The sequence below is a fragment of the Triticum urartu genome, chromosome 4A (genome assembly GCF_056163025.1).
Source record: "Triticum urartu cultivar PI428250 chromosome 4A, HENAU_Tu73, whole genome shotgun sequence".
In the NCBI taxonomy this organism is placed as follows: Eukaryota; Viridiplantae; Streptophyta; class Magnoliopsida; order Poales; family Poaceae; genus Triticum; species Triticum urartu.
Window position 1 is genome coordinate 545,503,898 of NC_141876.1, and position 25,054 is coordinate 545,528,951.

The window sequence follows — 25,054 nt, forward strand, 5'->3', positions numbered from 1 at the left end:
TCTCCATTCACCAATAGCTCAAACCAGTTCGAAGGGCATGTTTTCACCACACTGTGGATTATATTATTGGACCCAACGCAAGAGATGATGTAGTTTTGAATTATGAACATAGGATATGTCGCCATCGGATGACGGAAGTCTCCCGAGGGAGTGCGGTTGGTGCCACGACGATCGAGGTCTGTGCGACATGCCTCACCTGGACGATGATCGGCGCTTCAGCATTAAGCTCGAGGAGACCTTCGAAGTTGAAACGGTACACAACTACGACAAGTGTTATTTTCATAATTAAGCATGACTTCAACTATTTCAACGTCTAATTTTCATCTTTTACAATTCGAGTATAGCTTATCCCATGCCATGCAAGACGCTATGTCTTGGATAGGATGGATTTTGAAGACCATGAAATTTCTGAAACAAAGAAAATCCACCCAAGGACTCATCACGATGTGGATTTTGAAGTAAATCTGTATAATTCTGGGAGCGTAACCCATTTTGGTTGCAAAAATTGGGAAGCATTTTGCAAGATGTATGGTTTTGATGAGGGTATGCTTGTCACCATGGATCTTGGTGATCCTGACATCGACCAAGACAATATGGACATTTGGGTCCTTGTTGATACACCTCCAGTTCTACCGCTATGTGAGTTTCTCAAACATAGTTAATTATTAACTAACTTATATTGTTTATTTCAAAATAGTTGACAGCTTATTTCCATTGACAGCTTATTTTTATTGTTCAAAGAATGTGCGGAAGATGGTAGACAAAACCCACTACACCGATGGCTCTGAATTAACAACTTACAAGGAGAAAAATCATCTGGTCGGATTTTGTACTGACATTGAGAATTACAATATATACAATCAAACTCCTCAACATTATGGTCAATACGTGCCACTAGTGCATGCGTTCAACTACGGTAACTACCATGGAGATACCCTGGTAAGATTTTTTACTATGACGACATGCGTGCATCTTTTGCATACTTCTAAAACTAGTACATCATTGCTAACTATGAAGTTATTACTATGTTTTTCAACAGATAATCCCAGAGAATTGTGTGCCTCATTTGATGTATCAGAAAGGTAGTCTTAATGTTTTGAACATACAGCCAGGTCATCCTACGAATCTCAACTGTCCATACGAGATTTCTGAAAGAAGTGGAGACATGAAAATCAAAGGATGGAAAAAAATGTATGGACAGTCATAAGGAGGTTCTTGGAAGCAAAAGGAAGCGAAGCGCAAGAATTGGAGACAGGATGATCTCCATTCTCCATAATGGAGAGTCAGGGTCTATATAGTTTTATGCTATTTTACCTTAAATAGGGTATTTAGGTCCTGCCTAATACTGATGATCATGTGCTAAGAACAATTAAGTAGGTTTGGTTCGATGACTATCAAGATGATGATCGTATGACTTGTTATTAATAACGAGTAGAAGTTGTATGATAATGATTAGTAGGACTTGTCAGGATTAGTATTACTTCCGACAAACTCGCTACTCGCGGTCTCGGGACTTGTAATGTTCTATCTTTGTTCGGTCTTTTGAATTCGGAGACTAATATGATGAATTGTATTCGGAGACTAATCTTCTATTGTATTTGATGAATCTGTTGTTGCTGTGTGGTGCTAGCTATATTCTGTCCAATAATATATATTTTTACCTGTGAAAATATCAGAAAAGAAAAAATCCCTTATATTCATACTAGTGGCTCACCACTCAAGACACTAATGGCGCACTGTAAAAATGACACTAATGGCGCATCACCCACTAGTGCGCCATTAGTATGCCAAAGCACATGGGTAAATATGGCCCCCCTGGGAGGCATTCTAATGGCGCACTGTGGGCTATACTAATGGTGCACTGCGTGGTGCGCCATTAGTACACCAGATACTAATGTCACACCAGTGGTGCGCCATTAGTATTTAATTCTAATGGCGTGGTGCTAGTGGCGCACCAGTAGTGCGCAATTAGTAGGCAAAACTGGTGCGCCACTAGCATGCCTTTTCCTAGTAGCGTACGTAGAAGTAACTCTCAAGGGTTTGAATATAACAGGGCAATAGGTTGTACCTCATCAACTACTTCCCAATACCCACAAGTTAATCATATCCTAATCATGCAGTGTTTGAGGATTGGAGCTAATGCATAAAAACTGGGTATGAAAAGAGTATGATCAATGTGTTACTTGCCTTGCCGACGATCCGTAAAACTTAGGGAATCGTAGTAGCATGCTTCGCACTTTGGAAATTCTATCGCAAAAAAACAATACCATACATAATAAATCAAGCAAATATGCGCGGGCAAAACTCAAATAAAAAGAATTGACCAGAAAGTTCAACTTAAGAACTCCGGTTTGCAAAAAGAATCAAATCAAACGGAGCAACGAAACTCAAACTGCGAAAGAAACAAGATCCGTTTGCTAATATGAACTAAAGTCAAATTTTACAGTACCAAAATCTTGTTCAAGTTGATTAAATAGAAAGAGGGTTTCGAGACGAAGATCTAGGCGCTTGAATTGCCTAATTCTGATAAACGAGCGAAAAGATAAACTCAAACGAAAATCGGATCAGAAATCGCGATCGAAAATAATCGCGGAAAATCCAAGAAAAAGAAAACTGACGAACAGGCTAACGAATGAATGTTCGCTGTCTGCGGCTAATGAGTAACACCATTCGTTAAAACGAACATACGGACAAACGTCCGCTAAATAAATTAAACCGAGAAAACCGGTGAATCGATCAAAAAAAAAGAACCTAGGGTTTTCTAAAAAACCGAACCGGTTTTAAAAATAAAACCGAACGGCGGCAACGGCAGCTTATACCTCTGGCGAGGTCCGGCTGCGGCGGCGGGTGGCGCGGGGTGGCGACGGCAGGCGGCGGGGTGGCGACGGCAGGCGGCAGGGCGGCGACGGCAGTGGCGGCGCGGCGGCGGCGTATTTAAGGAGGGGGGCTAGCTTGGGGAGGGGGTAAGGCGGTGCAGGGCGGCGTATTTAAGGAGGGGGCCTAGCTTGGGGAGGGGGTAAGGCGGCGTGGCGGCGACGTATTTAAGGAGGGGGGGCTAGATTGGGGAGGGGGTAAGGCGGCCCGGCCAGACTCGGCTTGCGGCGGCGGCGGTCTCCGCGTCGGGGACAAGGCGGATGGCTCGGGCGGTGGCCTGGGCTGGCTTGCTAGGCTTCGGCCCTGTCGGCGAAGAGATTTTTTTAATAATTTCACTGAAAATTAAATAAATCCTAGAAAATATAGTAAAAATCTAAAAATGCCAAAACAAATTTTCACCATCTAAATAAAATATTTCGAACAAGATGAACATTTTCTTGACCCTAAAATGCAACTTTGAAAAACGTGCAATTTTTCTAATGCAAATAAAATAGCAATAAACTCCGAATAAAATCAAATATTTGATTTTAATATTTTTCCTCCGATACTTCATTTATTTTGGAGAAGTCATATTATCTCCTCTCATATATTTTAATATGAAATATTTTCGGAGAGAAAAATAATTAAAACCAAAAATCCTCGTTTCAATATATGATAGAATTCAAATATGAAAACAGTGGAATCCCCGACTCTCTCCTAGGGTCCTTGAGTTGCTTAGAATTTCGAGGATCATGAAACGAAATGCAGCAAAATATGATATGCAGGAATGATCTATATATAACATTCCAAATTGAAAATTTGGGACGTTACAAATGTTTTCATCTAGTATGCTTCAGATAAGTTCAACAATGGAGTGGCGTGGACTAGAGGATGTGGAACCCCTTCTAGATGATAAGGACAAAGGATTGGATCAAGCTCAAGCTCAGGACTCTACATTTTTCATTTTAGTGATCCAAGGTCACATTGAGTCCATAGGAAAAGCCAATACTATCAAGAGGGGATGAGGTGCTACATAATGGCTTGCTTGCTCAAAGTGCTTAGTGATATGCTCCAAAGCCCTCAACCACATTCTCACATCCACATATGTCCCAAACCAAAAGTCAAACTCGTCCCCACCGAAACTTTCTATCCACAGTCACCGAGTTCACTTGACATACCACTGCTAGAAACCCTAATCAATTCGGTCTCACCGATGGGATCTGGTCACACCGAAATGGGCTTGCAAACTCTCTGTTGCCTATTGCATTAATTTCGGTCTCACTGAAATATGAAATCGGTCCCACCGAGTTTGCTTGGCCAACTCTCTATTTAGCTTATTACCAAAATCGATCCCACCGAGTTTGTGTAATCGGTCCAACCGAGATAAGGCTTTACCCTAAGCCTAGCACATCGGTCCCACCGAGTTGATCATGTCGTCCCACCGAAATGCCTAACGGTCACATTATGAACCAAATCGATCCGACTGAGTTTTATAATTCGGTCCGACCGAGTTTGATGATTTGTGTGTAACGGTTAGATTTTGTGTGGAGGCTATATATACCCCTCCACCCACTCTTAATTCGTGGAGAGAGCCATCAGAACATGCCTACACTTCCAACATACATTTTCTGAGAGAGAACCACCTACACTTGTGTTGAGGTCAAGATATTCCATTACAACCACATAAATCTTGATCTCTAGCCTTACCCAAGTTGCTTTCCACTCAAATCATTTTTCTACCAAATCCAATGCTATGAGAGAGAGTTGAGTGTTGATGAGACTATCATTTGAAGCACAAGACCAAGGATTTTATCATCAACACACCATCTATTACCTTTTGGAGAGTGGTGTCTCCTAGATTGGCTAGGTGTCACTTGGGAGCCTCCATCAAGATTGTGGAGTTGAACCAAGGAGTTTTTACGGGCAAGGAGATCACCTACTTCGTGAAGATCTACCCTAGTGAGGCAAGTCCTTCATGGGGGATGGCCATGGTGGGAGAGACAAGGTTGCTTCTTCGTGGACCCTTCATGGGTGGATCCCTCCGTGGACTCGCGCAACCGTTACCCTTCGTGGGTTGAAGTCTCCATCAAGTGGATGCATGGTAGCACTACCTATCGGAACCACGGATAAAAAATCTCTGTGTATCCAATTGCATTTGCACACTCCAATCCCATCCCTTTACATTCTTGCACCTTACATGATTTACTTTCCGCTGCTCATATACTTTTGTCATGCTTGCTTGATATGTATTGTGGATGTTTGAACTTGTGCTAAAACTCCACTTCAACTTAAAGCATTTAAAAACTACAACTTTTCTTCTTAAGAGTCTATTCACCCCCTCTAGACACCTCTTCTCGATCATTTTAGTTAGCTTAGCACGATGATCATTTAGTTTGTTGCTATTACTTTCTCCATAACTTATACATGTTCCTATGACTATAAGATTATGCAACTCCGGAATAATGGAGGAACACTTAATGTGTTATCAAACGTCACAACATAACTGGGAGACTATAAAAATGCTCTACATGTGTCTCCGATGGTGTTTGTAGAGTTGGCATAGATCAAGATTAGGATTTGTCACTCCGATTGTCGGAAAGGTATCTCTGGGCCCTCTCGGTAATGCACATCACTATAAGCCTTGCAAGCAATGTGACTAATAAGTTGGTTGCGGGATGATGCATTATGGAATGAGTAAAGAGACTTTCCAGTAACGAGATTGAATTGAGATACCGACGATCGGATCTCGGGCAAGTAACATACCAATGACAAAGGGAACAACGTATGTTGTTATGCGGTTTGACCGATAAAGATTTTCGTAGAATATGTGGGAATCAATATGAGCATCCAGGTTCTGCTATTGGTTATTGACCGAAGACATGTCTCGGTCATGTCTACATAGTTCTCGAACCCGTAGGGTCCGCACACTTAACGTTCTATGACGATCAATATTATGAGTTTATGTGTTTTGATGTACCAAAGGTAGTTCAAGGTCCCAGATATGATCGCCGACATGACGAGTCTCGAAATGGTCAAGACATAAAGATCGATATATTGGACAACTATATTTGGACATCGGAATGGTTCCTGGTGAGATCAGGCATATACCGGAGTACCGGGAGGTTACCAGAACCCCCCGGGAGGTATATGGGCCTTATTGGGCCATAGTGGGAGAGAGGAGAAGGGAGAAAAGGAGGGGGCATGCCCCCCAAGCCCAATCCAAATTGGGAGGGGCCCGCCCCCCTTTCCTTCCTCCTTCCTCTCCCTTCGTTCTCTCCTAATCCAACTAGGGAAGGGGGGGAATCCTACTCCCGGTGGGAGTAGGACTCCCCTTGGGGCGCGCCTAGGAGACCGTCCTCCTCCCCCTCCTCCACTCCTTTATATACGGGGGAAGGGGGCACCCCATAGACACACAAGTTGATCATTGATCTCTTAGCCGTGTGCGGTGCCCCCCTCCACCATAATCCACCTCGGTCATATTGTCGTAGTGCTTAGGCGAAGCCCTACGCCGGTAGCTTCATCATCACTGTCATCACGCCATCGTGCTGACAAAGCTCTCCCTCGACACTCTGCTGGATCGTGAGTTCATGGGATGTCACCGAGCCGAACGTGTGCAGATCGCGGAGGTGCCGTACTTTCGGTATTAGGATCGGTCGATCATGAAGACGTACGACTACATCAACCGCGTTGTCATAACGCTTCCGCTTACGGTCTACGAGGGTACGTGGACTACACTCTTCCCTCTCGTTGTTGTGCATCACCATGATCTTGCATGTGCGTAGGATTTTTTTTTTTGAAATTACTATGTTCCCAAACAGTGGCATCCGAACCAGGTTTATGCGTAGATGTTATATGCATGAGTAGAACACAAAGGAGTTGTGGGCGTGGGTATATACATATTGCTTGCCGTCACTAGTTGATTCCTGATTCAGCGGTATTGTTGGATGAAGCGGCTCAAACCGACATTACGAGTATGCTTACGCGAGACTGGTTCTACCGACGTGCTTCGCACACAGGTGGCTGGTGGGTGTCAGTTTCTCCAACTTTAGTTGAATTAGATTCAATGAACAGGGTTCTTTCTGAAGATGAAAAATCAATCACTATACCGCCTTGTGTTTTTTGATGCGTAGGTAAGAACGGTTCTTGCTCACCCGTAGCAGCCATGTAAAACTTGCAACAACAATGTAGAGGACGTCTAACTTGTTTTTGCAGGGCATGTTGTGATGTGATATGGTCAAGACATGATGCTAAATTTTATTGTATGAGATGATCATGTTTTGTAACACGGTTATCGGCAACTGGCAGGAGCCATATGGTTGTCGCTTTATTGTATGAAATGCAATCACCATGTAATTGCTTTACTTTATCACTAAGCGGTAGCGATAGTCGTGGAGGCAATAGTTGGCGTGACGACAATGATGCTTCGATGGAGATAAGGATGTCAAGTCGGTGATGATGGTGATCATGACGGTGCTTTGGAGATGGAGATCAAAGGCACAAGATAATGATGGCCATATCATATCACTTATATTGATTCCATATGATGTTTATCCTTTATGCATCTTATTTTGCTTAGTTTGGTGGTAGCATTATAAGATGATCACTCACTAAATTTCAAGGTACAAGTGTTCTCCCTGAGTATGCACCGTTGCTACAGTTCGTCGTGCCGAGACACCACGTGATGATCGGGTGTGATAAGCTCTACGTTCACATACAACGGGTGCAAGCCAGTTTTGCACACGCAGAATACTCGAGTTAAACTTGACGAGCCTAGCATATGTAGATATGGCCTCGGAACACTGAGACCGAAAGGTCGAGCGTGAATCATATAGTAGATATGATCAACATAGTGATGTTCACCATTGAAAACTACTCCATCTCACGTGATGATCGGACATGGTTTAGTTGATATGGATCACGTGATCACTTAGATGATTAGAGGGATGTCTATCTAAGTGGGAGTTCTTAAGTAATTTGATTAATTGAACTTTAATTTATCATGAACTTAGTACCTGATAGTATTTTGCATGTCTATGTTGTTGTAGATAGATGGCCCGTGTTGTTGTTCCGTTGAATTTTAATACGTTCCTTGAGAAAGCAAAGTTGAAAGATGATGGTAGCAATTACACGGACTGGGTCCGTAACTTGAGGATTATCCTCATTGCTGCACAGAAGAATTACGTCCTGGAAGCACCGCTGGGTGCCAGGCCTGCTGCAGGAGCAACGCCGGATGTTATGAACGTCTGGCAGAGCAAAACTGATGACTACTTGATAGTTCAGTGTGCCATGCTTTACGGCTTAGAATCGGGACTTCAACGACGTTTTGAACGTCATGGAGCATATGAGATGTTCCAGGAGTTGAAGTTAATATTTCAAGTAAATGCCCGGATTGAGAGATATGAAGTCTCCAATAAGTTCTATAGCTGCAAAATGGAGGAGAATAGTTCTGTGAGTGAACATATACTCAGAATGTCTGGGTACCACAACCACTTGACTTAGCTAGGAGTTAATCTTCCTGATGATAGTGGCATTGACAGAGTTCTTCAATCACTGCCACCAAGCTACAAGAGCTTTGTGATGAACTATAATATGCAAGGGATGGATAAGACGATTCCCGAGCTCTTCGCAATGCTAAAGGTTGCGGAGGTAGAAATCAACAAGGAGCATCAAGTGTTGATGGTCAACAAGACCACTAGTTTCAAGAAGAAGGGCAAAGGGAAGAAGGGGAACTTCAAGAAGAATGGAAAGAAAGTTGATGCTCAAGTGAAGAAGCCCAAATTTGGACCTAAGCCTGAGAGTGGGTGGTTCTACTGCAAAGGGACTGGTCACTGGAAGCGGAACTGCCCCAAGTATTTGGCAGATAAGAAGGATGGAACAGAAAATAAAAGAGAAGAAACTAAATAGAAGTCTAGATGAAGTTGGAAAACAAATATGCATGAGACAAATGCAAGAGCACAAAAAGGAACACAAGAGAACTTCATCTAGAATTGGTCGGCGACAAAGTCACCTATGTTAGAGTATATTGACTTAGGAGTCAAGTGAGATCACTTGATCATAGGTCATACTCATCGTTTAATCTCAAAATGGGGTTACCATTTTTTGTTTAAGCTTTTTGATGTATTCACATCTTGTCGAGTTGCTTTGACTCATGACTTGGAGTAAAGCTTGTCTAAGATGGAATAACATACCTTGGGTGGTGGCGTTGATCATGGTCATGTAGTTGAACTTGTGTGGGTTGCTCAGGGTTGATGTAGCTCATCAAGAGTTGGGAGCACCACTTGGAGTTTGAGTTCATCTACCTGCATGGGTTAGTACTTGCAAGGAAGAGCACTTGTATATCCAAAATGACAATCATCAAACTCAACATAAAATTTGTCAAAGGATATGTTTGAATGGTTGCGTGCTTCCTTGTCTTCATCCACCATTGTGTAGAGACTTGGTGATATAGAAATTGCTCAGAATGTGAGTGAGTTGCAATCTCATAGATTTAGATTCATCCAAGTACCTACACGGGTTAGGTAACATGCAAGGTGCAAATATATCCAAGACATGAGATAGTCAACATAAGAGAAATATCAAGGATTAGTCATAGGTTCACGCCTTGCATGTAGCAAGTGGAGTTCCTACTCCAGGTTTGAAGCATCAATGATGTTCAATTCACCTCTTAACCTGCAAAACACTTTCTCATCAAGTGGTTTCGTGAATATGTCAGCTGACTGTTTTTCGGTGCAAACATGCTTAAGATTAATGTCCCCTTTGGCAACATGATCTCGAATGAAATGATGACGAACTTCAATATGCTTAGTTCAAGAATGTTGCACGGGATTTTGAGCAATCTTAATAGCACTTTCATTGTCGCAAAGTAATGGAACATGTTTCACATATATCCCACAATCTTTAAGAGTTTGGGTCATCCAAAGTAATTGAGCACAACATGATCCAGCGACCATGTATTCCGCTTCGGCGGTGGATAAGGATACCGAGTTTTGTTTCTTGGAGGACCAAGACACAAGAGATCTACCAAGAAATTGACAAGTACCCGAAGTGGACTTTCTATCAACCTTGTCACCGGAATAGTCCGAGTCAGAGTAGCCAACAAGATCAAAGGAGGCCCTCTTTGCGTACCAAATGTCAAAATCTGGTGTATGAATTAAGTATCTCACTATCCTTTTCACGGCCTTAAGATGACATTCTTTAGGAGCATCTTGATATCGTGCACACATGCACACACTTAGCATAATATCGGGACGTGAAGCACCTAGATATAATAATGAACCAATCATAGAGCGATAAACCTTTTGATCAACCGGTTCACCATGTTTGGTTAAATCAAGATGTCCACTAGTAGGCATGGGTGTAGTCATACCTTTGCATTCTTGCATAATGAACTTCTTGAATAAGTCCTTGGTGTACTTCGTTTGAGAGACAAAGGTACCTTCCTTAGTTCGCTTGATTTGCAAACCAAGAAAGAATTTGAGTTCACTCATCATCGACATCTCAAACTTCTCCGATATTAGCTTTCCAAACTTTTCACTAAAATGAGGGTTAGTTGATCCAAGTATAATATCATCGACATAAATTTGGCACACAAATAGTTCTCCATTAACCCTTTTAGTAAAAAGAGTTAATCTATTTTTCCAATTTCAAAGCCTTTTTCAATAAGGAACTTGGTCAAGCATTTATACCATGCTCTAGGAGCTTGTTTAAGACCATAAAGAGCTTTGTGAAGTTTGTAAACATGATTAGGTTTCTTAGGATTGACAAATCCGGGAGGTTGCTTAACATAAACTTCCTCCTCTATTTCACCATTTAGAAAAGCACTTTTAATGTCCATTTGGTACAAGGTGATGTCATGATGATTAGTATAGGGAAGTAAGATGCGAATGGACTCAAGTCTAGCAACGGGGGCATATGTCTCACCATAGTCCATACCTTCGACTTGAGTGTAGCCTTGGGCGACGAGACGTGCTTTGTTGCGAACTACTTGTCCATCTTCATCTTGCTTGTTGCGAAACACCCATTTGGTACCGATGATGTTGTGGTTGTTGTCGTGCTTCTCAACTAATGTCCAAACTTGATTTCTCTCAAAGTTGTGTAACTCTTCATGCATGGCATTTACCCAATCCGGATCTTCCAAAGATTCTTCAACCTTCATAGGTTCAATGCTAGAGATTAATGAATAGTGTTCACAAAAGTTAGCTAAACGAGTTTTTGAGCGAGTGATTCTCCCGGTTTGGATATCATTGTAGATTTGCTCGACGGGATGGTCTTTAGTAATTCTTGCTCGAACTCATGAAACTTTTGCTTGGATCTTGGTTGAACATCTTCTTCATCTAGTTCTTCTTCTTGGCCTTCTTCGTTGTTGACGTTGTCGTTCTCTTGTCGTGGTGGAGAAGGAGGTTGTTGGCATTCATCTTGGTGCACTTCCTCATTTTCTTCATCTTGGTATGTCCCACTTGTGGATGCTTCTGTATCAACTCTTGGTTCACTTTGTCGTGAGGTAGAAGCTTCCACTTGGATGGACGAGGTACTCTCCTTCACCTCCGTTGGACGAATCTTGCCAATAGACAAGTCTTGGATTGCTTCCGAAGGGTCTTTGTCTCCTACATCAATTGGCAATTGCTCCACTTGCGAGCTGTTAGATTCATCAAACTTCACATCTACCGTCTCTTCAACTTTTGGGGTGAAATTATTGTAGACATGGTATGTGTCAGAGTTTGAGCCATAACCAAGTAGAAAACCTTCATGAGACTTAGGAGCAAATTTAACGACGATGCTTATCAAGAATGTAGCACTTTGAGCCGAATACTCGAAAGTATCCAACTTGTGGTTTGTTACCGGTGAGGAGCTCGTATGCCATCTTGTCGAGTAGCTTGTGAAGATACAAGCAATTTGTTGCATGACAAGCTGTCTCAACCACTTCCGCCCAAAAGTGCTTTGGCGTCTTGTACTCATCAAGCATCGTTCTCGCCATTTCGATGAGTGTTCGGTTCTTCCTCTCAACAACTCCATTTTGTTGAGGTGTGTATGTAGCCAAGAACTCATGTGAAATCCCTTCTTTGTCAAGAAAGGTGTCCACATTTGCGTTCTTGAACTCTGTTCCATTGTCACTGCGAATCTTCTTGATTTTCACTTCAAATTGATTTTGGGCCTTCCTAGCGAAGTTTTTGAAGATCTTTTGGACCTGCGATTTATCATCGAGAAAGAACACCCACGTAAATCTTGAAAAATAATCAACTATAACTAGACCAAAAGAATTTCCACCGAGACTTTTGTAAGCGTTAGGACCAAAAGGATCCATGTGAAGTAGCTAGAGTGGCCTCCTTGTGGTCATGATGCTCTTCATAGGATGCCTTCCTCCAACCTGTTTACCTGCTTGACAAGCGCTGCAAAGTCTATCCTTATCAAATATGACATCGTTAACGCCAAGGATATGATTTCCTTTAATAAGCTTGTCAAGGTTTCGCATACCAACATGACCTAATCGTCAATGCCATAACCAACCTTTAGAAGATTTAGCAATTAAGCAAGTTCTAAGTTGAGCCTTTTTAGTGAAATCAACAATGTAAAGATCACCTCTACGTATACCGGTAAAGGCCATTTTACGATTGTCTCTTCGAAACACTTGGCAGTCTACTTCAGTAAATAGGACATTGAAACCGAAATCAGCAAGTCTAGATACTGAAAGTAAATTGTACCCAAGAGATTCAACAAGCATGACATTTTGTATGGAGCTATCATGTGAGATGGCCGACTTACCTAGGGCAACCACCTTACCCTTTGAGTTGTCACCAAAGGTGACATACTTTCGAGGGCCGTCATTTTCAGCAAGCTCACGGAACAGATCTTTATCTCCGGTCATATGATCAGTACATCCACTATCAAGAACCCATTCCTTTCCTCCATCCATGTAGCCGCGAAGATTTGCCATATGAACAAAGTGTCTCATTGCATCCTTAAGATCATAGTCACTGTCATCATCATCCTGATCATAGTATCCATGTTCAACATCATCTTTTGATTGATCAATTCCTAGAGAGGGTAATTCATTAGATAAATGATCATTTCTATGTTTATCTTGATGAATTCTAATAGCTTTGGAAATGATATTGCTAATGATTCCAACATATCCTTTGGCACTCGTAAGATTAGTAAGCTCAAATAAGCAGTCACCAAATTTGGGATCGTTGGAACTCATCTTAATCAGGGCAATAGACTTATGGAGAATTTCATCTAGATCTTTCAAGGAATAATTTGGAAAGCGTTCCTCAAGAAATCTCCATATAGTGTAGGCACAATCAAGAGTAGGCAAACATTCAATCAAGTTTCTAGGCAAGCCTCTAGTGATAGGATTAACAGTTCTAAGGTTGAGGATCATGTCAATAGACTCATCAAGGGTAGGATGCAAAGGATCAACATGAGGTGCACAAGGGCTAGTAATGTACTTGTTCAAATGATATTCATTGAAAATCTCAAGCATTTCATTTTTCCACTCATGAAAATATTCTCCATCAAGAATAGGCACTCTACGTCTAAGACCCCAAAGTAGACTCATCCATCTTCCTCCAATGGTGTTTAAACCAAAGCAATGGAGACCAAAGCTCTGATACCAATTGAAAGGATTGAGAAGAGGTGTCTAGAGGAGGGGTGATTAGACACTAAGTGCTAAAAGTTGAAGTTTTTAATTTCTTTAAGTTGAAGTGGAGTTTTTTCACAAGTTTAACAATCACAATACATATCAGGCATGCATGGAAAGAGTATATGAGCAGCGGAAAGTAAAGCATGCAACTTGCAAGAATGTAAAGAGATGGGATTGGAGTGTGCAAACGCAATTTGAAGACACGGAGATTTTTGAGACATGGTTCCGATAGGTGGTGCTATCGTACATCCACGTTGATGGAGACTTCAACCCACGAAGGGTAACGGTTGCGCGAGTCCACTGAGGGCTCCACCCACGAAGGGTCCACGAAAGCAACCTTGTCTATCCCACCATGGCCGTCGCCCATGATGGAATTGCCTCACTAGCGGTAGATCTTCACTAAGTAGGCGATCTCCTTGCCCTTACAAACTCCTTGGTTCAACTTCACAATCTTTTCAGAGGCTCCCAAGTGACACCTAGCCAATCTAGCAGACACCACTCTCCAAGAAGTAACAAATGGTGTGTTGATGATGAACTCCTTGCTCTTGTGCTTCAAATGATAGTCTCCCCAACACTCAACTCTCTCTCACAGGATATGGATTCGGTGGAAAGAAGATTTGAGTGGAAAGCAACTTGGCGAAGGCTAGACATCAAGATTCATATGGTAGGAATGGAATATCTTGGCCTCAACACAAGTGTAGGTAGTTCTCTCTCAGAAAAAGTAGGTTGGAAGTGTAGGTTTGTTCTGATGGCTCTCTCCAAGAATGAAGAGGTGGTGGAGGGGTATATATAGCCTCCACACAAAATCTAACTGTTACACACAACTTTCCAATCTTGGTGGGACCGAATTGTTAAACTCGGTCGGACCGATTCAGCAAAGCTAGTGACCGTTAGGGTTTTTGGTGGGACCAACTAGATCAACTCGGTGGGACCAATATGCTAGGGTTAGGGTAAATCCAAAACTCGGTTTGACCGATTACTCAAACTCGATGGGACCGATTTGGGTAATAAGAGAAACAGAGAGTTGGCCAAGCAAACTCGGTGGGGCCGATTGCATATCTCGGTGGTACCAAAAATATTGCAATGGGTAACAGAGAGTTTGCAAGCCCATCTCGGTGAGACCGAGATCCCATCGGTGAGACCGAACTGATTAAGGTTTCTGGCAGTGGCTATGTCAACTGAACTCGGTGGCTCCGGATAGAAAGAATCGGTGGGGCCGAGATGGATATTTTGGTGTGGGACATATTTGGAAGTGAGAAAGTGGTTGAGGGCTTTGGAGCATATCACTAGGCACTTTGAGCAAGCAAGCCATTAAGCAACACCTCATCCCTTCTTAATAGTATTGGCTTTTCCTATAGAATCAATGTGATCTTGGATCACTAAAATAGAAAATGTAGAGTCTTGAGCTTGGAGCTTGAGCTAATCCTTTGTCCTTGGCATTTTGAAGGGGTTCCACATCCTCTAGTCCATGCCACTTCATTGTTGAACTTATCTGAAACATACTAGGTAAAAGTGTTAGTCCAACAAGAGATATGTTGACATTAATTACCAAAACCACCTAGGGAGCACTTGTGCTTTCAATCTCCCCCTTTTTGGTAATTGATGACAACATACATCAAAGCTTTAGATAAAGATATAGAGAATGGTAAGTAAAGCTTTGGAAAGACATGTAACATGCATAGGCTCCCCCTACATGTATGCAATCATGTGAATATGGAATATAGGAGCATGTGAATGCATATACATGACAGAGTAAGCAAGGTGTTACATGTATCTTGGCTATATGCATCAGAGCAAATGATGTGAATATGAGAAATGTGCCTTCATGCTCATGAGTCCTTCTTGCAAACAGTATGTACATCAGCAAGAATTTCTCATACGCATGACTGTGATGCATATACTTACCTTGTGGTCTTGAGTTGGCTTAGGATGGAATGAACCTGCGTAAACAAGGTTAGATAACACAGATACACCTACTGGCCAGAGCAAACAAAAGAAACCACAAGAGTACTAAGACTGGGATGACATGTAGAGTGAGTACTAAGTACCACATTGGATATAGACATGCCCCCAAAGGTAAAGATGTGCAATAAATTCAAGGATTTCCTTCCCTTAGATGTCTTGCTCCCCCTGAATCTAGCATGGGTTACTGGGAGAAGATAGGGAACAGATAATTAGAGCAAAATCAGAGCTCAAGTATGAACATGTATTTCCCCTCTTGAAGACATGTGACTTCTCTCCTCTTGAACACCAAGCATCTGGGGTCCTTGAGGATTACTCTTTTTTCTTGAGTATTCTCTCCCCCTATAGATATGATTAAGCTTTGATGTGATCTCTCTCTCCCCCTTTGACATCAATTTCCAAGAAGGGTTCTTCCAGATTTTGTCATGATGGGTTTGGTCCTTGAATCACAGAACAAAGCAGCAAGTTGAATGGGATGTTGGTCGAGGACAAGATTCATTGAGTGGAGCTAGATCAAAAAGGAATGCAGAAACAAGTGGCAAGATGTATTTCCTGTAGTGAAATCGGTGACACCGAGTTGTATGGTTCGGTTGTACCGAGAGTATTCGGTTGGACCGAAAGTATCAAAACCGGTGAGACCGAGTTCAACGCAGAGAAAACACTTGTCACCTCAGCTCACTAGACAAGCAAGATCTCACAAGGATTTGCAAGGAATTAACCGAAAGATTTGCAATGAATTTGTTGCAAGGAATGCAGAACAGAAAATAAAAGAGAAGAAACTAAATAGAAGTCTAGATGAAGTTGGAAACAAATATGCATGAGACAAATGCAAGAGCACAAAAAGGAACACAAGAGAACTTCATCTAGAATTGGTCGGCGACAAAGTCACCTATGTTAGAGTATATTGACTTAGGAGTCAAGTGAGATCACTTGATCATCGGTCATACTCATCGTTTAAGCTCAAAATGGGGTTACCATTTTTTGTTTAAGCTTTTTGATGTATTCACATCTTGTCGAGTTGCTTTGACTAATGACTTGGAGTAAAGCTTCTCTAAGATGGAATAACATACCTTGGGTGGTGGCGTTGATCATGGTCATGTAGTTGAACTTGTGTGGGATGCTCAAGGTTGATGTAGCTCATCAAGAGTTGGGAGCACCACTTGGAGTTTGAGTTCATCTACCTACATGGGTTAGTACTTGCAAGGAAGAGCACTTGTTTATCCAAAATGACAATCATCAAACTCAACATAAAATTTGTCAAAGGATATGTTTGAATGGTTGCGTCCTTCCTTGTCTTAATCCACCATTGTGTAGAGGCCTGGTGATATAGAAATTGCTCAGAATGTGAGTGAGTTGCAATCTCATAGATTTAGATTCATCCAAGTACCTACACGGGTTAGGTAACATGCAAGGTGCAAATATATCCAAGACAAGAGATAGTCAACATAAGAGAAATATCAAGGATTAGTCATAGGTTCACGCCTTGCATGTATCAAGTGGAGTTCCTACTCCAGGTTTGAAGCATCAATGATGTTCAATTCACCTCTTAACCTGCAAAACACTTTCTCATCAAGTGGTTTCGTGAATATGTCAGCTAACTGTTTTTCGGTGCGAACATGCTTAAGATTAATGTCCCCTTTGGCAACATGATCTTGAATGAAATGATGACGAACTTCAATATGCTTAGTTCGAGAATGTTACACGGGATTGTGAGCAATCTTAATAGCACTTTCATTTTTGCAAAGTAATGGAACCTCAGATCATGGATCCAATCTGCATTATTGCTACCATCAACTCTCAACTTAGTTTTCTCTAGGAACGTATAAAAACGGGGAATCGACATCGCGAGCTATTGAACTACAACATAATTTGCAAAGACATTTTGACAATGTTCATGATAAATCTTAGTTCAATGAATCAAATTACTAATGAACTCCCACTTAAATCAGCATCCCTCAAGGTGTCTAAGTGATACATCATTCAAATCAACTAACCCATGTCCAATCATCACGTGAAATGGGGTAGTCATCAATGGTGAACATCTTCATGTTGATAATATCTACTATATGACTCAGGTTCGACCTTTCGGTTTCCAGTGTTCCGAGACCATGTTTGTACATGCTAGGCTCGTCAAGTTTAAACCAAGTATTCCGCGTGTGTAAATCTAGCTAACACCCGCTGTATGTGAACGTAGAGTCTATCACACTCGATCATCATGAGGTGCTTCGAAACAATGAGCTTTAGCAACGGTGCATGATACGTCTCCGCCGTATCTACTTTTCCAAACACTTTTGCCCTTGTTTTGGACTCTAACTTGCATGATTTGAATGGAACTAACCTGGATTGACGTTGTTTTCAGCCGAATTGCCATGGTGTTATTTTTGTGCAGAAATAAAAGATCTCAGGATGACCTGAAAATCGACGAAGATTATTTTTGGAATTAATAAAAAATATTGGCGAAAGAATCAAGGCCAGGGGGCCCACACCCTGTCCACGAGGGTGGGGGCGCGCCTACCCCCTGGGCACGCCCCTTGCCTCGTGGGCCCCTTGGTGCTCCACCGGCCTCACCTCCAACTCCATATATTCGTGTTCAGGGAGAAAAAAATCAGAGAGAAGGATTCATCGCGTTTTACAATACGGAGCCACCGCCAAGCCCTAAACTCTCTCGGGAGGGCTGATCTCGAGTCCGTTCGGGGCTCCGGAGAGGGGAATCCATCGCCATCGTCATCATCAACCTTCCAAAATAACCAATTTCATGAAGCTCACCGCCGTGCCTGAGTAATTCCATCGTAGGCTTGCTGGACGGTGATGGGTTGGATGAGATTTATCATGTAATCGAGTTAGTTTTGTTAGGGTTTGATCCCTAGTATCCACTATGTTCTGAGATTGATGTTGCTATGACTTTGCTATGCTTAATGCTTATCACTAGGGGCCGAGTGCCATGATTTCAGATTTGAAACTATTATGTTTTCATAAATATATGTGAGTTCTTGATCCTATCTTGCAAGTCAATAGTCACCTATTATGTGTTATGATCCATTAACCCCGAAGTGACAATAATCGGGATACTTACCGGTTATGACCATAGTTTGAGGAGTTCATGTATTCACTAAATGCTAATGCTTTGGTCCGGTAATCTATTAAAAGGAGGCCTTAATATCCCTTAGTTTCCATTAGGACCCCGCTGCCACGGGAGGGTAGGACAAAAGATGTCATGCAAGTTCTTTTCCATAAGCACGTATGACTATATTCGGAATACATGCCTACATTACATTGATGAACTGGAGCTAGTTCTGTGTCACCCTAGGTTATAAATTTTACATGAGGAATTGCATCCGACATAATTCTCCATCACTGATCCAATGCCTATGATCTTTTCACATATTGTTCTTCGCTTACTTACTTCTCCGTTGCTACTGTTACAGTCACTATAAAACCAAAACTACTACCGTTACTTTTGCCACTGTTACCGCTACTATCATATTACTTTGCTACTATATACTTTGCTGCAGATATTAAGTCTTTCAGGTGTGGTTGAATTGATAGCTCAACTGTTAATACTTGAGAATATTCTTTGGCTCCCCTTGTGTCGAATCAATAAATTTGGGTTGAATACTCTACCCTCGAAAACTGTTGCGATCCCCTATACTTGTGAGTTATCAAGACTATTTTCTGGCGTCGTTGCCGGGGAACATAGCTCTATTCTTTGGGTCACTTGGGATTTATATCTGTGATCACTATGAAGAACTTGAAAGATCAAAGAACCAAGATTTTTCCCTCAACTATGAGGGGAGCTAAGGAACTGCCATCTAGCTCTGCACTTAATTCACCTTCTGTTTTGAGTAAACTTGTGACACCTACTGCTGCTATTGATTCTGATAGGTCGCATGTTATTGATGATGCCTCTTGTGCTATGCGTGATATTTATGATGAAACTACTTCTATGCTTGATACTACTGTGCCATTTGGTGAATTTCTGGATGAACAACTTGCTGGCGCTAGAGAGAATGAAATTATTGAAACTGATAATATTGATGAAAGTGATCATGAAGATTCTCCCCTAGATATGAATTGCCTGTTGTACCCGAGGGTTATGTTATGGATGAAGAAACTGCTAGAGACTTTCTTTCTTGCAATGATAGGAATGATCTTAAGAAATTATTAGTTAAGCTGGAAGAAAAATCTTTGATTGCTAGAATGAAACATGACCCTGCTTTTGCTACTTCGCCTATCTTTATTACCGATAAGGATTATAATTTCTTTGTCGATCCTGACTTAGTTACTTTGGTTGAATCTGATCCTTTTTATGGATATGAATCTGAAACTTTTGTGGCACATCTTACTAAATTAAATGATATAGCCACCCTGTTCACTAATGATGAGAAAACTCGCTACTATTATATCCTTAAGTCATTTCCGTTCTCATTAAAGGGTGATGCTAAAACTATTGGGGAACGTAGCAGAAATTTAAAAAAATTCTACGCATCACCAAGATCAATCTATGGAGTCATCTAGCAATGAGAGGGAGAGGAGTGCATCTACATAACCTTGTAGATCGCGAGCGGAAGCGTTCAAGAGAACGGGGATGATGGAGTCGTACTCGTCGTGATCCAAATCACCGAAGATCCTAGCGCCGAACGGACGGCACCTCCGCGTTCAACACACGTACAGAGCGAGGACGTCTCCCGCGCCTTGATCCAGCAAGGAGGAGGGAGAGGTTGAGGAAGAGGTCTCCAACAGCAGCACAACGGTGTGGTGGTGGTGGAGCAGCAGTACTCCGGCAGGGCTTTGCCAAGCTTTAACGAAGGAGGAGATGTGTTGGGGGGGGGAGGGGCTGCGCCTTTGACGTGGTGTGCGGCCCTCCCCTTGCCCCTCTATTTATAGGGTAAGGGAGAAGGGGGGCGGCCCCCTCTAGATGAGATCTAGAGGGGGGCGGCGGCCAAGGGGGAGGGGGCTTGCCCCCCAAGCCAAGGGGGGCGCCCCCTTTAGGGTTTCCCCCAACCCTAGGCGCATGGGCCCTTGGGGGTTTGGGGCCCCAGCCCACTTGGGGCTGGTTCCCTTCCCCTTACAGCCCATAAGGCCCTCCGAGAGAGGTGGCCCCTCCCGGTGGACCCCCGGAACCCCTCCGGTGGCCCCGGTACAATACTGATATGCCCTCGAACCTTTCCGGTGACCGTATGACAACTTCCCACATATAAATCTTCACCTCCGGACCATTCCGAAACTCCTCGTGACGTCCGGGATCTCATCCGGGACTCCGAACAACATTCGGTAATCACATACAAGTCTTCCTAATAACCCTAGCGTCATCAAACCTTAAGTGTGTAGACCCTACGGGTTCGGGAACCATGCAGACATGACTGAGATAACTCTCCGGCCAATAACCAACAGCGGGATCGGGATACCCATGTTGGCTCCCACATGTTCCACGATGATCTCATCGGATGAACCATGATGTCAAGGATTCAAGCAATCTCGTATACAATTCCCTTTGTCAATCGGTACGTTACTTGCCCGAGATTCGATCGTCGGTATTCCAATACCTCATTCAATCTCGTTACCGGCAAGTCACTTTACTCGTTCCGTAACACATCATCCCGTGACCAACCCTTAGTCACATTGAGCTCATTACGATGATGTCCTACCGAGTGGGCCCAGACATACCTCTCCGTCATACGGAGTGACAAATCCCAGTCTCGATTCGTGCCAACCCAATAGACACTTTCGGAGATACCCATAGTGCACCTTTATAGTCACCCAGTTACGTTGTGACGTTTGGCACACCCAAAGTATTCCTACAGTATCCGGGAGTTGCACAATCTCATGGTCTAAGGAAAGGATACTTGACATTAGAAAAGCTCTAGCAGACGAACTACACGATCTTGTGCTATGCTTAAGATTTGGTCTTGTCCATCACATCATTCTCCTAATGATGTGATCCCGTTATCAATGACATCTAATGTCCATAGTCAGGAAACCATGACTATCTGTTGATCAACGAGCTAGTCAACTAGAGGCTCTCTAGGGAAATGTTGTGGTCTATGTATTCACACATGTATTATGATTTCCGGATAACACAATTATAGCATGAACAATAGACAATTATCATGAACAAGGAAATATAATAATAACCATTTTATTATTGCCTCTAGGGCGTATTTCCAACAGTCTCCCACTTGCACTAGAGTCAATAATCTAGTTACATTGTGATGAATCGAACACCCATAGAGTTCTGGTGTTGATCATGTTTTGCTTGAGGAAGAGGTTTAGTCAACGGTTCTGCGACATTCAGGTCCGTATGCACTTTACAAATATCTATGTCTCCATTTTGAACATTTTCACGAATGGAGTTGAAGCGACGCTTGATATGCCTGGTCTTCCTGTGAAACCTGGGCTCCTTGGCAAGGGCAATAGCTCTAGTGTTGTCACAGAAGAGAGTCATCGGGCCCGACGCATTGGGAATAACTCCTAGGTCGGTAATGAACTCCTTCACCCAGATTGCTTCTTGTGCTGCCTCCGAGGCTGCCATGTACTTCGCTTCACATGTAGATCCCGCCACAACGCTTTGCTTGCAACTGCACCAGCTGACTGCCCCACCATTGAAAATATACGCGTATCCGGTTTGTGTCTTAGAGTCATCCAGATCTGTGTCGAAGCTAGCATCGACGTAACCCTTTACGACGAGCTCTTCGTCACCTCCATAGACGAGAAACATATCCTTAGTCCTTTTCAGGTACTTCAGGATATTATTGACCGTTGTCCAGTGTTCCATGCCGGGATTACTTTGGTACCTTCCTACCAAACTTACGGCAAGGTTTACATCAGGTCTGGTACACAGCATGGCATACATGATAGACCCTATGGCCGAGGCATAGGGGACGACACTCATCTTTTCTCTATCTTCTGCCGTGGTCGGGCATTGAGCCGTGCTCAATCTCATACCTTGCAATACAGGCAAGAACCCCTTCTTGGACTGATCCATATTGAACTTCTTCAATATCTTGTCAAGGTACGTACTTTGTGAAAGACCAATGAGGCATCTCGAGCTATCTCTATAGATTTTGATGCCTAATATATAAGCAGCTTCTCCAAGGTCCTTCATTGAAAAACACTTGTTCAAGTAGGCCTTTATGCTTTCCAAGAATTCTATATCATTTCCCATCAATAGTATGTCATCCACATATAATATGAGAAATGCTACAGAGCTCCCACTCACTTTCTTGTAAACACAGGCTTCTCCATAAGTTTGCGTAAACCCAAATGCTTTGATCATCTCATCAAATCGAATGTTCCAACTCCAAGATGCTTGCACCAGCCCACAGATTGAGCGTTGGTGCTTGCACACCTTGTCAGCATTCTTAGGATCGACAAAACCTTCCGGCTACATCATATACAATTCTTCCTTCAGGAAACCATTAAGGAATGCCGTTTTGACGTCCATTTGCCATATCTCATAATCATAGAATGTGGCAATTGCTAACATAATTCGGACGGACTTCAGCTTCGCTACGGGTGAGAAAGTCTCATCGTAGTCAACCTCTTGAACTTGTCGATAACCCTTAGCGACAAGCCGAGCCTTATAGATGGTCACATTACCATCCGCATTTGTCTTCTTCTTAAAGATCCATTTATTTTCTATGGCTCGCCGATCATCGGGCAAGTCAGTCAAAGTCCATACTTCGTTTTCATACATGGATCCTATCTCGGATTTCATGGCTTCCAGCCATTTGTCGGAAGCTGGGCCCGCCATTGCTTCTTCATAGTTCGAAGGTTCACCATTGTCTAACAACATGATTTCCAGGACAGGGTTGCCGTACCACTCTGGTGCGGAACGTGTCCTTGTGGACCTTCGAAGTTCAGTAGAAACTTGATCTGAAGTTTCATGATCATCATCATTAACTTCCTCCCTAGTCGGTGCAGGCACCTCAGGAACAATTTCTTGAGCTGCGCCACTCTCTGGTTCAAGAGGCAATACTTCATCAAGTTCTACTTTCCTCCCACTTACTTCTTTCGAGAGAAACTCTTTCTCTAGAAAGGATCCATTCTTGGCAACAAAGGTCTTGCCTTCGGATCTAAGATAGAAGGTATACCTAATAGTTTCTTTAGGGTATCCTATGAAGACGCATTTTTCTGATTTGGGTTCGAGCTTTTCAGGTTAAAGTTTCTTAACATAAGCATCGCATCCCCAAACTTTCAGAAACGACAGCTTAGGTTTCTTGCCGAACCACAATTCATACGGTGTTGTCTCAACGGATTTCGACGGAGCCCTATTTAAAGTGAATGCGGCAGTCTCTATAGCATAACCCCAAAATGATAGCGGTAGATCGGTAAGAGACATCATAGATCGTACCATATCCAATAGGGTGCGATTACGACATTTGGACACACCATTACGCTGTGGTGTTCCAGGCGGTGTGAGTTGTGAAACTATTCCACATTTCCTTAAGTGCGTGCCAAATTCATGACTCAAATATTCTCCCCCACGATCTGATCGTAAGAACTTGATTTTCCTGTCACGTTGATTCTCAACCTCACTCTGAAATTCCTTGAACTTTTCAAAGGTCTCAGACTTGTGTTTCATTAAGTAGACATACCCATATCTACTTAAGTCATCAGTGAGGGTGAGGACATAACGATAGCCACCGCGAGCCTCAATGCTCACTGGACCGCACACATCAGTATGTATGATTTCCAATAAGTTTGTTGCTCGCTCCATTGTTCCGGAGAATGGAGTCTTGGTCATTTTGCCCATGAGGCATGGTTCGCACGTGTCAAATGATTCATAATCAAGAGACTACAAAAGTCCATCTGCATGGAGTTTCTTCATGCATTTGACACCAATGTGACCAAGGCGGCAGTGCCACAAGTATGTGGGACTATCATTATCAACCTTACATCTTTTGGCATTCACACTATGAATGTGTGTAACATCACGTTCGAGATTAAATAAGAATAAACCATTGACCAGCGGGGCATGACCATAAAACATGTCTCTCAAATAAATAGAACAACCATTATTCTCAGATTTAAATGAGTAGCCATCTCGCATTAAACGAGATCCAGATACAATGTTCATGCTCAAAGCTGGTACTAAATAACAATTATTGAGGTTTAAAACTAATCCCGTAGGTAAGTGCAGAGGTAGCGTGCCGACGGTGATCACATCGACCTTGGAACCATTCCCGACGCGCATCGTCACCTCGTCCTTCACCAGTCTCCGTTTATTCCGCAGTTCCTATTTTGAGTTACAAATATGAGCAACTGCACCGGTATCAAATACCCATGAGCTACTACGAGCGTTGGTAAGGTACACATCAATAACATGTATATCACATATACCTTTGGTATTGCCAGCCTTCTTTTCCGCTAAGTACTTGGGGCAGTTCCACTTCCAGTGACCGTTTCCCTTGCAATAAAAGCACTCAGTCTCAGGCTTGGGTCCATTCTTTGACTTCTTCCCGGCAGCTTGCTTACCGGGTGCGGCAACTCCCTTGCCATCCTTCTTGAAGTTCTTTTTACCCTTGCCTTTCTTGAACTTAGTGGTTTTATTCACCATCAACACTTGATGTTCCTTTTTAATTTCCACCTCCGCTGATTTCA